Here is a 10,129-nt window from a genome sequence, read left to right on the forward strand (position 1 = left end):
CTGGGAGCCGTACATCCATATAGGTTTTAGTACCGAGTTATACAGCAGGACTTTATATTCAAGACTAAGGGGAGACCGAGCGTTGATAAGCCAATGGAGGCTGCTGGCTTTTAGCTTTTGGTGTGTTCTTTTGGCTTCAATGTGCCGGCGCCATGTGAGTCTTCTGTCGAGGTGTACTCCTAGATATGTCACTTCGTTTGCTTGCGGGAGTAGAGTGTTGTTTAACGTTAGCGGCGGGCAGTTTTGCCTGTTCAAAGTAAATGTAACGTGTTTGCATTTTTTTCTCGTTCACTTTAATTCTCCAATCTGATAGCCATTTATCAACATCGACCATGTGAAGAGCTAGCTGCGCAGTTGCATTTTGAGCGGGCATTTTGAGCGGCTAAGAATAGCTGTATCATCGGCAAATGTAGATGTTGTTATTCGTGTGCTTGTCGGGAGGTCTGCTGTGTAGAGGACGTATAGTGTTGGCCCTAGCACACTACCTTAAGGAACTCCAGCTCCAACAGTGAAATCATCAGATATAGCAGTGTTGAATCTCACAACAAATGTTCTGTAGTGAAGGTAAGACTCTAAAAGCTTATGTGTGTTATGGTGGAGCATTGTCTTGATCTTGTACATTAGACCTTTTAGCCAGACTCTATCAAATGCTTGAGAGACATCTAAAAATACGGCAGTACAGTACTCTCGTTTTTCGAACGCGTTCCGAATTTCTGATGTTATCCGGTTGACCTGCTCAATTGTTCTGTGCTTTTCGCGAAGCCCAAATTGGTGTGACGGAATTCCTTCCTGGAGTCTTAGGTATGTGTTTATCCGAGTCAAAACGCATTTTTCAAAGAGTTTAGATAAGCATGAAAGTAGGCTTATAGGTCTATACGACGTGGAGATTGTGTGGTCTTTCCCGGCTTTGCTATCATTATTATAATTGACTTTTTCCATTCCACTGGATAGTAGCCAAGTTTTGCGATGGCATTGAAAAGCTGGGTGATAGTGCAAACGGCGCAATATGGGAGTTCGATGGTAATTTTGGGAGTTATGTGATCGCAGCCTGGAGATTTTTTCGGATTCAGTTGATTTTTGATGATGCTCACGATTTCATTTGGGCGAAATTCGATTGGCTCATGTTGAAGCTGAGGCTCATATGGGATAGTCGGCAAAGTAAACTCACTTGTGGCAGGATTTGGTTGAAATACATTTTTGAGGTGGTTGGCAAACGTGCTGGCTCTGTCTGCATCACTGCGCGCCCAGCCTCCTGTGGGATTTCTAATAGGCATCACGGTTTGTTTCGGTGAGCTCAGAGTTGGGTGAGCTCTCTATAGTGAGTTTTTTGTACTAGAAGTACACAGTTGCTCTATGTAGTGGCGTTGGCCATATGCTTCTTCTTGTTGTAGAGCTTTAGTAAGTTCACGTGAGGCATGTCTTTAACTTTGCTTAGCAGTTGGCGATCTGTGGAATTGCCACTCTCGACGTAAGCGTCGCTTTTCGAGGACGAGCTGCTCGATTTGTAGATTTGTCTTCTTTTGATTGCGTTGTGTATTTATAGTTTGAGGTGTTGAAGCTCGAGCTGCAGAGACAAGTACAGACTCCAGTGAATTAACAAAGCTGTCTACGTCGATTTCATTGTTGAGATGGGGACTTAGCTCAATGTGTGAGCTGATATAGTTTCTGTACTTAATACAATTGGTTTTCTGTGAAGTCAATTTTAATGATTGTTCCAATGTTCCTGGATGTCGGAGTATAGGCGAGTGATCAGATGAAAGATCCGAAAGGCATTCGGCGCTTATCAGATTTTTTGGAATGTTTTTGGTAATCGCAAAGTCTATTAAATCGGGCAGTTTCTTTGGGTCTGCCGGCCAGTATGTAGGTGTGCCAGGAGAAACATAGTCGAGCTTGTTCTTGGCGTTGATAATGGCATTGTAGAGCTGCTTTCCTTTTGGAGTCACGAGACGAGATCCCCAGTGAGTGTGCTTGGCATTGTAGTCTCCTGCTGCTATGAAGTGGTCTCCTAGTGAGTTGAAAAACTGCATAAACTCATCTTCAGCTATAGTGAAGCGAGGGGGTAGTATACGGCGGCTAGTGTAAGTTGGTTGCCAGTATTTAATTTTATATTTATGGATGTGGCCTGTAGGTAGTTTTTAGCAAATTTGTTATGATAGTGGTGTTTAATACGGCTTCTGATTAGAATTCCAGTCCCACCATGTGCTTTACCGTCTGGATGATTTGTTCCGTAGAAAGTATATCCTCGTAGTTGAAAATTGTATTTGTTTGTAAGGTGTGTTTCTGAAAGCAGCATTACGTCGATTTGATTGTCGAGTAGGAATTGAGCTAACTCAAGTTTATGCTGTGAAACGCCGTTAGCGTTCCACGTAGAGATCCATTGGGATTGAATTTGGATTGTTGTGAAACCAGCATTTGAATCAATAGATTTTGGTTTCGCATTAAATCTTGCATAGTTGTGCGCATGAATGACATAAATTCTGTAAGGCTTCGAAGTTGTTATTTGGCTGCTCCGGCGATTGATGCTGCTGAGCCATGTTCGGTTCTTGGTATGGTGATTGCAGAAATGAACTTTTTGGGGCAGGGGTAGCCGGTCCTGATTTTAAAGCGCTTGCGTATGTCACACTTTTGTCAGAGTTAATAGGTCCTAGTGAGGATCTGGCTGCAGTCGAGAAGAAGACTTCAGGGTTTGATCTGGAGACTTTCAATGTTTTATTTTGGGTGCGGGCGGTAATACCTTTCTGATGGATACGGCTTTTCAGATCCTTATAAACTGGGCAACCTCTATAGTTAGCAGTGTGATTGCCACCGCAGTTGCCGCACTTTTTCGAGTTGCAGTCATCTTTGCTCGCTGGGCAGTGTGCGGAGTCATGAAGCTCTCCACAAACTACACACACCGGGCGCAGTTTACAGTATGGCCTTGTATGACCATATTCTTGGCAGTTCGCACATTGTACCGGACCATTGCGTTTGTGCGGTTCCTCAACTGTAATTCGGCGGTGCAGCAGGAACTGAAGATTATATATAGGGTGCACTTCGTATTTCTTCAGGGGCCTATTTTCTAGCTCGAGCTCAACCTTAAAGAGTGGCTGCGGCTTTCTATCCCTGTTTAGGATATTGAAGACTGTCTTTGCGCTAAATCCTTTTTCTTGTAGTGCCTTTCCTTCTAAATGTTTTTTTGCCATCTGATAGGTGGGGCATGCAAAACCGCCGGTCACATGATTCTGATTCTTCCCTTCGCCGCAGATCGAACAATTCGGCTTAGCTGTGCATCCCTTGGCCTTATGCCCTTTGGCCCCGCACCGTAAGCAGCAGTCCGATCGGTCTACTTCCTTACAGCTACTTGCTTGATGCCCGTAATCTAAACACTTAAATGCCTAATGTCTTGGGTGATGCGACACCTTGACCAGCCCACTGTAATAGAACCCTTTTTTAGTACTGTTATGGCATCGTTTACGTCTAGCAGTACCAAAGCTATTTGGGTCCCGTCTCGCATCCTTCTTAGTCCTTTCACATTCGGACTTGAGATCGTCGGTTATTGGGCCTTTAAACATTGGAGAAGGTCCCCAGTGGTCGTTGCCTCATCCATGCCACTGCATTTTAGTGCAGTTTTTTGCATGCCTGAACGTACCGTGGCGATGTTGTTGAGGGAGTTTGCAATGCCTTCGCGGATTTTGCTCACTCTACCCTCAGATTTACCGTCCAGTTCCAGGAATAGGTCACCTTTCTGCGTCCTCCTGATTTTACGGACGTGCTTGCCTATTTCGTCCAGCCCAGGGTCCCCTTTTAGTTGACGCAATATGTCTACGTAAGAGGTGTCGGCAGTTTTTGGATTATCACTGCCTCGGGTTTCTTGCGTAGCTGTTTGGGCTTTACCCTTTTTTTCGTCTTTGGCATTACGGCTAGGTGCTTTAGTAACCTCTGCATAGGTTGCCACCTTGGGCGCATTGGCCCCAGCCTTCACGGTATCATGCTCCCTCCTTAAAGATGTCGCTTTTGGCGTCTTTTTGACCTTAGCGACTGGGGGATCTTCTTTTTAGAGGATGCCACTGTTTGGGTAGCGACGTTCGTGGCAGGAACATCTTTTGGTCTACCCTTGTGGAGATCCATCGCTCTTTTGTTGAGCGCAGCCAGCAACTGATATTGCATCTTTGGACCCCTTGGTGACGTGTCGCTGAGTCTCGAAAGCTGCCACAAGTAGGTTAATTCTACTTTGCATTTCGTTCATGATCTCGCTGAGGTCCGAATTGTACCATGCTGTCGTTAAGTCCAATGGGCGTAGAGGCGAGCCCGGAGGGGTCTTACTTCCTGCCTTTGAAATCGGCACGCTGATGTGATCGGTGGTAACATTACTTGTAACATTAGATGCTAGCGAGGCCAAGTATGCCACCTCTTGAGCATTGCGGTCGCTGGATATCGACGGCCGGGGGCCCGCTTTCTCACCCCTCATAACCGCCGGTACTGGGCTTCCGACACCCTGCACCGTAATTTTTACTCCTCTATGACCTTCCATTTGGTTAATTCTAACCGGTGCATTTTAACCCTTCTGCCAGGGGCACTCCCTCTAATGAGATGGTGTAGGTACCCTACAAACTAGCCGCCCACTATGGGTCAGACGCTAACCAGTATGCCGCCCAGTCTGGGTACAGGCGCATACTGGTTTTTTAATAAGCCATTCGATGATTTCTCACCGGCAGGCCGCCTTCTCATCTTAGCCAGCCCCCTGATGGGTAACAAAGGGGCTGTTCCCGGACGCCGCGTGGAGGCGATGAGCTGCTTGAGTTTAGCCAAGTATGGATCGCGCTGCACTTTGCCATGTTAAAGCCGCTCAGCAACTTTACCATACTAGCATCACCCCGATGTGTGTGTGTGTGTGTGGTTTTTTTTTTTTTTTATTCAACTTTTCTCTATTATTACATATACTAATATTGCTAACGAGATACATGTAATAAATTATATTGGATATAGGGCAGTGCGATCTCCTGTGGGACGGCCGTAAAGCATGGCTTCATAAGAGACATAGCGCCACCTATTCCATCGACTCTCTCCTGGCTCTCTCCATGCTTCTTTGGGTCTGCATCACTGTTGACACGAACTCGCATATTACAACCCAGTTGTCCACTGATTGCAGCATTAACGGGACCAAATTTCCCACCATCGGTACACCAAGTGCCCTTTCCAAGTCGTTACGAAGTGACCCATACAACTTGCAGACGAGCATAGTATGCTCCGCATCTTCCAGTGTTCCACACTCCGAGCAGTCACCAGAAGCTTCATGACCAAAGCGGTGCAGGCAACTTCTGAAGCATCCATGGCCGCTTAGCACCTGCGTCAAGTGGAAGTTGACTTGGCCTTGCTTCCTACCAGACCATTCGCCGATATTCGGGATAAGCCGATGCGTCCAGCGGCCTTTTGTAAGCATTTTTGTCGTCCTGTATTACGAACAGAGCGTGTTTCGGCGTTGCTGTGGTACCGGGATCACAGCTGCCGATAAGTAGCAGCTCGCTCTCTAGCCATTTCCACAAACAGAGGTACTCCTGCGATGACAAAAGCTGCGTCCTCAGAAATTGTGCGAAATCCAATAATAATGCGGATGGCACTCTTTGTGAACGTTGCCTCCAGCCCTTTGCAGTAACTCCTGGTGTCCAGTGCTCGTACCCATACTGGTGCCGCGAACAGTGCGATGGATCGCATGGCACCCGCAATAAGAGATCGTCGCAATTGTTTTGGGCCTCCAGTATTCGCCATGAGCCTTGAGAGAAGCCGGTTCAGGCCTGCAGCTTTATTGCTCGTCGTTTCCAGGTGCTCTGGGAAGCTGAGCCTTGTATCGATTCATACTCCCAGATACTTTATCGCTCTTTTGGACGTAATAGAGGTGCATCCAACCGAAATTTTCTCAACTTCGACACTTTTTCGGCTGCTGATCAGCACGGCTTCAGTTTTGTGCGGCGCAAGTGCCAGCCCAACTGAAACAAGCCACTGCTGGATGGTCGCGATTGCTTGGTTGCACACACTCTCGGCCTGCATCAGCTCCTTCCTCACGACAAGGACAGCGATATCGTCTGCGAAACCAACCATGTGCGTGCCCGGTGGGAGGGTTAGTCTCAGTATGCCATCATACATGGCATTCCACAGAAGAGGGCCCAAGACCGAACCTTGTGGGACACCTGCCGTCACGACGTACTCCTCTGTACCAGCACTTGTCTCGTACAATAGCCGCCTGCAGGATAGGTAGCTACGCACGATTTCCAGAAGATATCCCGGCACTTGAAACGCTGCCAGAGCCTTGAGAATGCAGTCCCAACGAGCCGAGTTAAAGGCATTCTTGATATCCAGCGTGACCATCAAGCAATACTCCTTGGCTCCTCCCTTCCATCTGCTATGGCGTGTGAGGGGATCTCCACAACTCTAGTCGCTGCGTCGACTGTCGATCCGGCCGTGCGAAAGCCAAATTGGTTTGGTGATAGGCCACCTCCTGCGGCAATAGCACGCTGCAGCCGGGTGCATATAATTTTCTCCAACATTTTTCCCGCATTGTCAATGAGGCAGATTGTCCGATATGCAGCAAGTTCGCCCGGATTCTTGCCTGGTTTGGGGAGCAGAACCAGTCTCTGCGATTTCCAGATATTTGGGAAGACAGCCTCCTGTAGACACATATCATATCGAAGATTTCCGGCCTCAGAGCACAGGCGAGCCGAAGAGCTCTCAGTGGTATGCTATCCGGCCCAGGCGCCTTTCCCAGCTTCATGCTTCCAGCGATAGTACTTATCTCGGCACTGGTAACCAACTCAATTGCCGCGCTGTTATTGGATGTGGCGTCATCAAGATTTCACACCGTCTCGCCAACTGTAGTCGGAAACAGCTCTCGGACAATGCTGTGCATCACATCATCCGGTGGTATAGACGCTTTGTGTGCCGAGATCTTTTTCGTGACCAGTTGATACGCCTTACCCCATGGGTCGCTCTCCACAGTCTCACAAAGCTCGAAGAAGCATTTGCGTTTGCTCGCCTTGACGGCATGCTTCAGAGCTTTTTGCCTCTCCTTGTATTCGCGCTGCCACAATGTGAAGGACGATCTGCCTCGCGATCGCTGGTAGTATCTTCTCACGCGGTTGCATTCCCGCCTGGCGGTGGCGATTTCCTCATTCCACCAGTACACTGGCAGATGGTGGTGGGTGGATGATCTTCTGAGGGGCATCGTATCTTTGCATGCTTGCGCTAACGCATGCAATGCTGTCATAGCCATCTGCTCGGCGCTTCCTGCCGCTTCCATACTCTGCATGCGACCTGACCACGTTCGTGAGCAGTAACCTTCTTTGCTGCCTAGGGCCCCCTGTGTTCGGCATTATTTGAGCTAAGGCCCTGTGTTCGGCATTATTCGAGCTAAGGCCGCGTACATGACGTGTGCTCGAAAGTTAAGTCTGTTGTCCACCTTGACTCCGAGATAGGTCATAGTGGCCTGCGAACGTATCATTGTATCCCCAACTACGATGTTAGCAAACTCCACCTTTTTCCTGGAAGTAACTAGCACGGCCATAGCGTTTCACAAGGTGGGGCCGAGCACTGATCCCTGAGGAACGCCACCAGTGACCTCATAGCTCTCAGTGCCTGTACTGGTCGTGTACCAGAGCTTCCTGTCGCTAAGGTAACTTGCGATTATACGGGTGAGATAATTCGGGATATTGAAGTGCTACAGCGCGTGCAGGATCCTAAGCCAGCTGGCAGAATTAAAGACATTTCTTACGTCAAGGACGGTGATGAGGCAGTACTCCTTACTGCCCCAGAGCCAGCGCTCCCCCGCGATTGCCTTCTCCGCCTTGTCCATAATTTGGCTGATAGCCTGAATCGTAGAGCGACCCTTCAGGAAACCAAACTGCCATGGTGATAGGCCCCCTGGGGCCGGGCGACTTGTTCACCTTAATGCCTCTAGCGACCTCCTGGAGCTATTCCCGAGTAACTGCGGGGAAGCTGATACGGGGTCCTTGCAGTACCGTGTTTGGCCTTTCTACTCTACTCTGCAGTGGGAATAGTTCGCGCACAATCCTGCCAAGGAGGGTAGGGCAGGATGGACTGGGAGTCCTAAACGCTTTCAGCCTCTTCATCGTCAGCTTGTAGGCCATACCCCACAGGTCGATGTCCGCCTCGTTCACCAGATGCTGAAAGGACGCGCTCTTGCTTTCCTTGATAAGGTTCGCCAGAATCCGTCTCTTGGTTCTGTGTACTCCTCTCAGGTACTCGTATCAGGGAACTGCAACGAGTATGTTGGCGTAGGGGCGCTGTAAAGTTCCAAGAGTTTTTCCCGAAATAATAACACTCGCGTTTTATATTTTTTCAAACATATGTTATATTTAAACTGTCGGTTTGTTGGACGCACAGATTTGGGGGGTGTTTTGTAACCGATCGAAGAGAAACGTGATTCAGAACTGAACATAGGAAAAATGCCGACGGCATTTCAATGCTCTAATGCGCCAAGTTGCGCTCAGCGGTGGTGCTGTCATAGCCATCTGCTCGGCGCTTCCTGCCGCTTCCATACTCTGCATGCGAGCGCTGAAGCGCAGCACATCCATTTTGTCCGCGTTGAAATTAACCCATCTTGATGGAGCACCTGAATTGCTGGGGCGCCGCATGCCAACTTCGCACAGAATGACACGGTGGTGTAGGCGTCACTCAAGCGCCAACGTGCCGATGGCGCTGCACACATAAGTCAGGTCGACTATGGACCCCACGCCAGCTCTACTAAAAGTCTGCTGCGTGCCCTCGTTCAAGAGGATTAGGTCCAGCATTTGGAACGTTTCCATCACAATAGAGCCTCTCGCATTTGTGCAGGGACTGCCTCATTCCATTGCCCAAGCATTGAAGTCGCCGCCGCCAATTAATGGGGAGCGGCCTATAGCATCAGCTGCGAGTTCGTCCAGAATGCGCCCGTACTCCTCCAGAGAAAGACAGGGGGCCAGATACACGCTATAGACCCATGTACCGCCAATTTTTGCTCGCACAAATCCACGTGCAGCATGCTCGTGTCCAAACTGCAACGGTGATTTGCCGCACAACCAGATTGCTGCCTTGTCCGTAGTATCCGCTGCCCAGACTGAGCCTGTTACCGTTCTGTACGGTTCGCTTAAGATAGCTACGTCAGCGCTATCATCTCGAACTGCTTGCTGAAGAAGGTCATGCGCAGCTGCACAGTGATTTAGGTTAAGCTGGACTACTTGCATGAGTGTGCTTTCTTTGCGCTCTTTGTTGCCAATGGGCACTTGCGTCTACCAGCCTGGTGGTTTAGCTGTTTGCTTCCGTTTGCACTGCAGATGTAGCAATTCGCTGCGTTGGTGCACAATGCCACTTTGTGACCATGTACTCCACATCTTAGACAGCAGTTACTCCTGTCAATGAGATTTTTACATCTGCTGGCTATATGCCCGATCTCAAAGCATTTGAAGCACCTCGTCCTCTGCTCTTGCTCCACAATTCTGCAGCGTGACCACCCAACCTTAAGTTTGCCTAACTCAAGGATTTTTGGAACCCATAGCGGTGGCACCTGGAGAATTGCCACCTGCGTGCCTGCGTATGCCGCTCTCAGGCTCTTCAACTGGCCCACGTCGATAGGTACGCCCGCTTGCGTATGCACTGCTGCCAACACTTCCTCCTGTCGCGTAAGTTCGTCCAAGTCGCGAATAGCAATTGTGGTTCGCTGAGTTATGCTGCGAACCTCTGCGCAATCCCCTAGCATATTCTCGATTGCGTCCTTTAGTTTGGATGTACTGTCCAGCCCAGAGCCGCCGAGCTCCAACAGAAGATCTCCCTTGGCAGTTCTTCGCGCTGTGATCACGCTATCAGCAACATTTTTCAGTTTCCCATCCTGCCGTCTGGTAACCATTGAGAGCACGTCGCTATAGCTCATCTCTCCTTTTGCACTGACCACCAGTGCGTCTGGGCGTGGCTTGGTAGTGGTCCTCTTCTTCCCAGTGCTTTTCGACTCCACAGTAGTCCACTCGCATAGCGAGTGAGTTACCGTTTTATTCGGTATTATTATTGCCGCTGACACGACTGCTCTTGGGGCCGCCTTTTCCAATGCACCTTCAGTGGCTGTGGCTGTGGTGACGGTGACGCTTGCCTCTAGACACAGCTCTGTTGC

Source organism: Drosophila albomicans, unplaced genomic scaffold (genome assembly GCF_009650485.2).
Source record: "Drosophila albomicans strain 15112-1751.03 unplaced genomic scaffold, ASM965048v2 utg000107l_pilon, whole genome shotgun sequence".
NCBI lineage: Eukaryota > Metazoa > Arthropoda > Insecta > Diptera > Drosophilidae > Drosophila > Drosophila albomicans.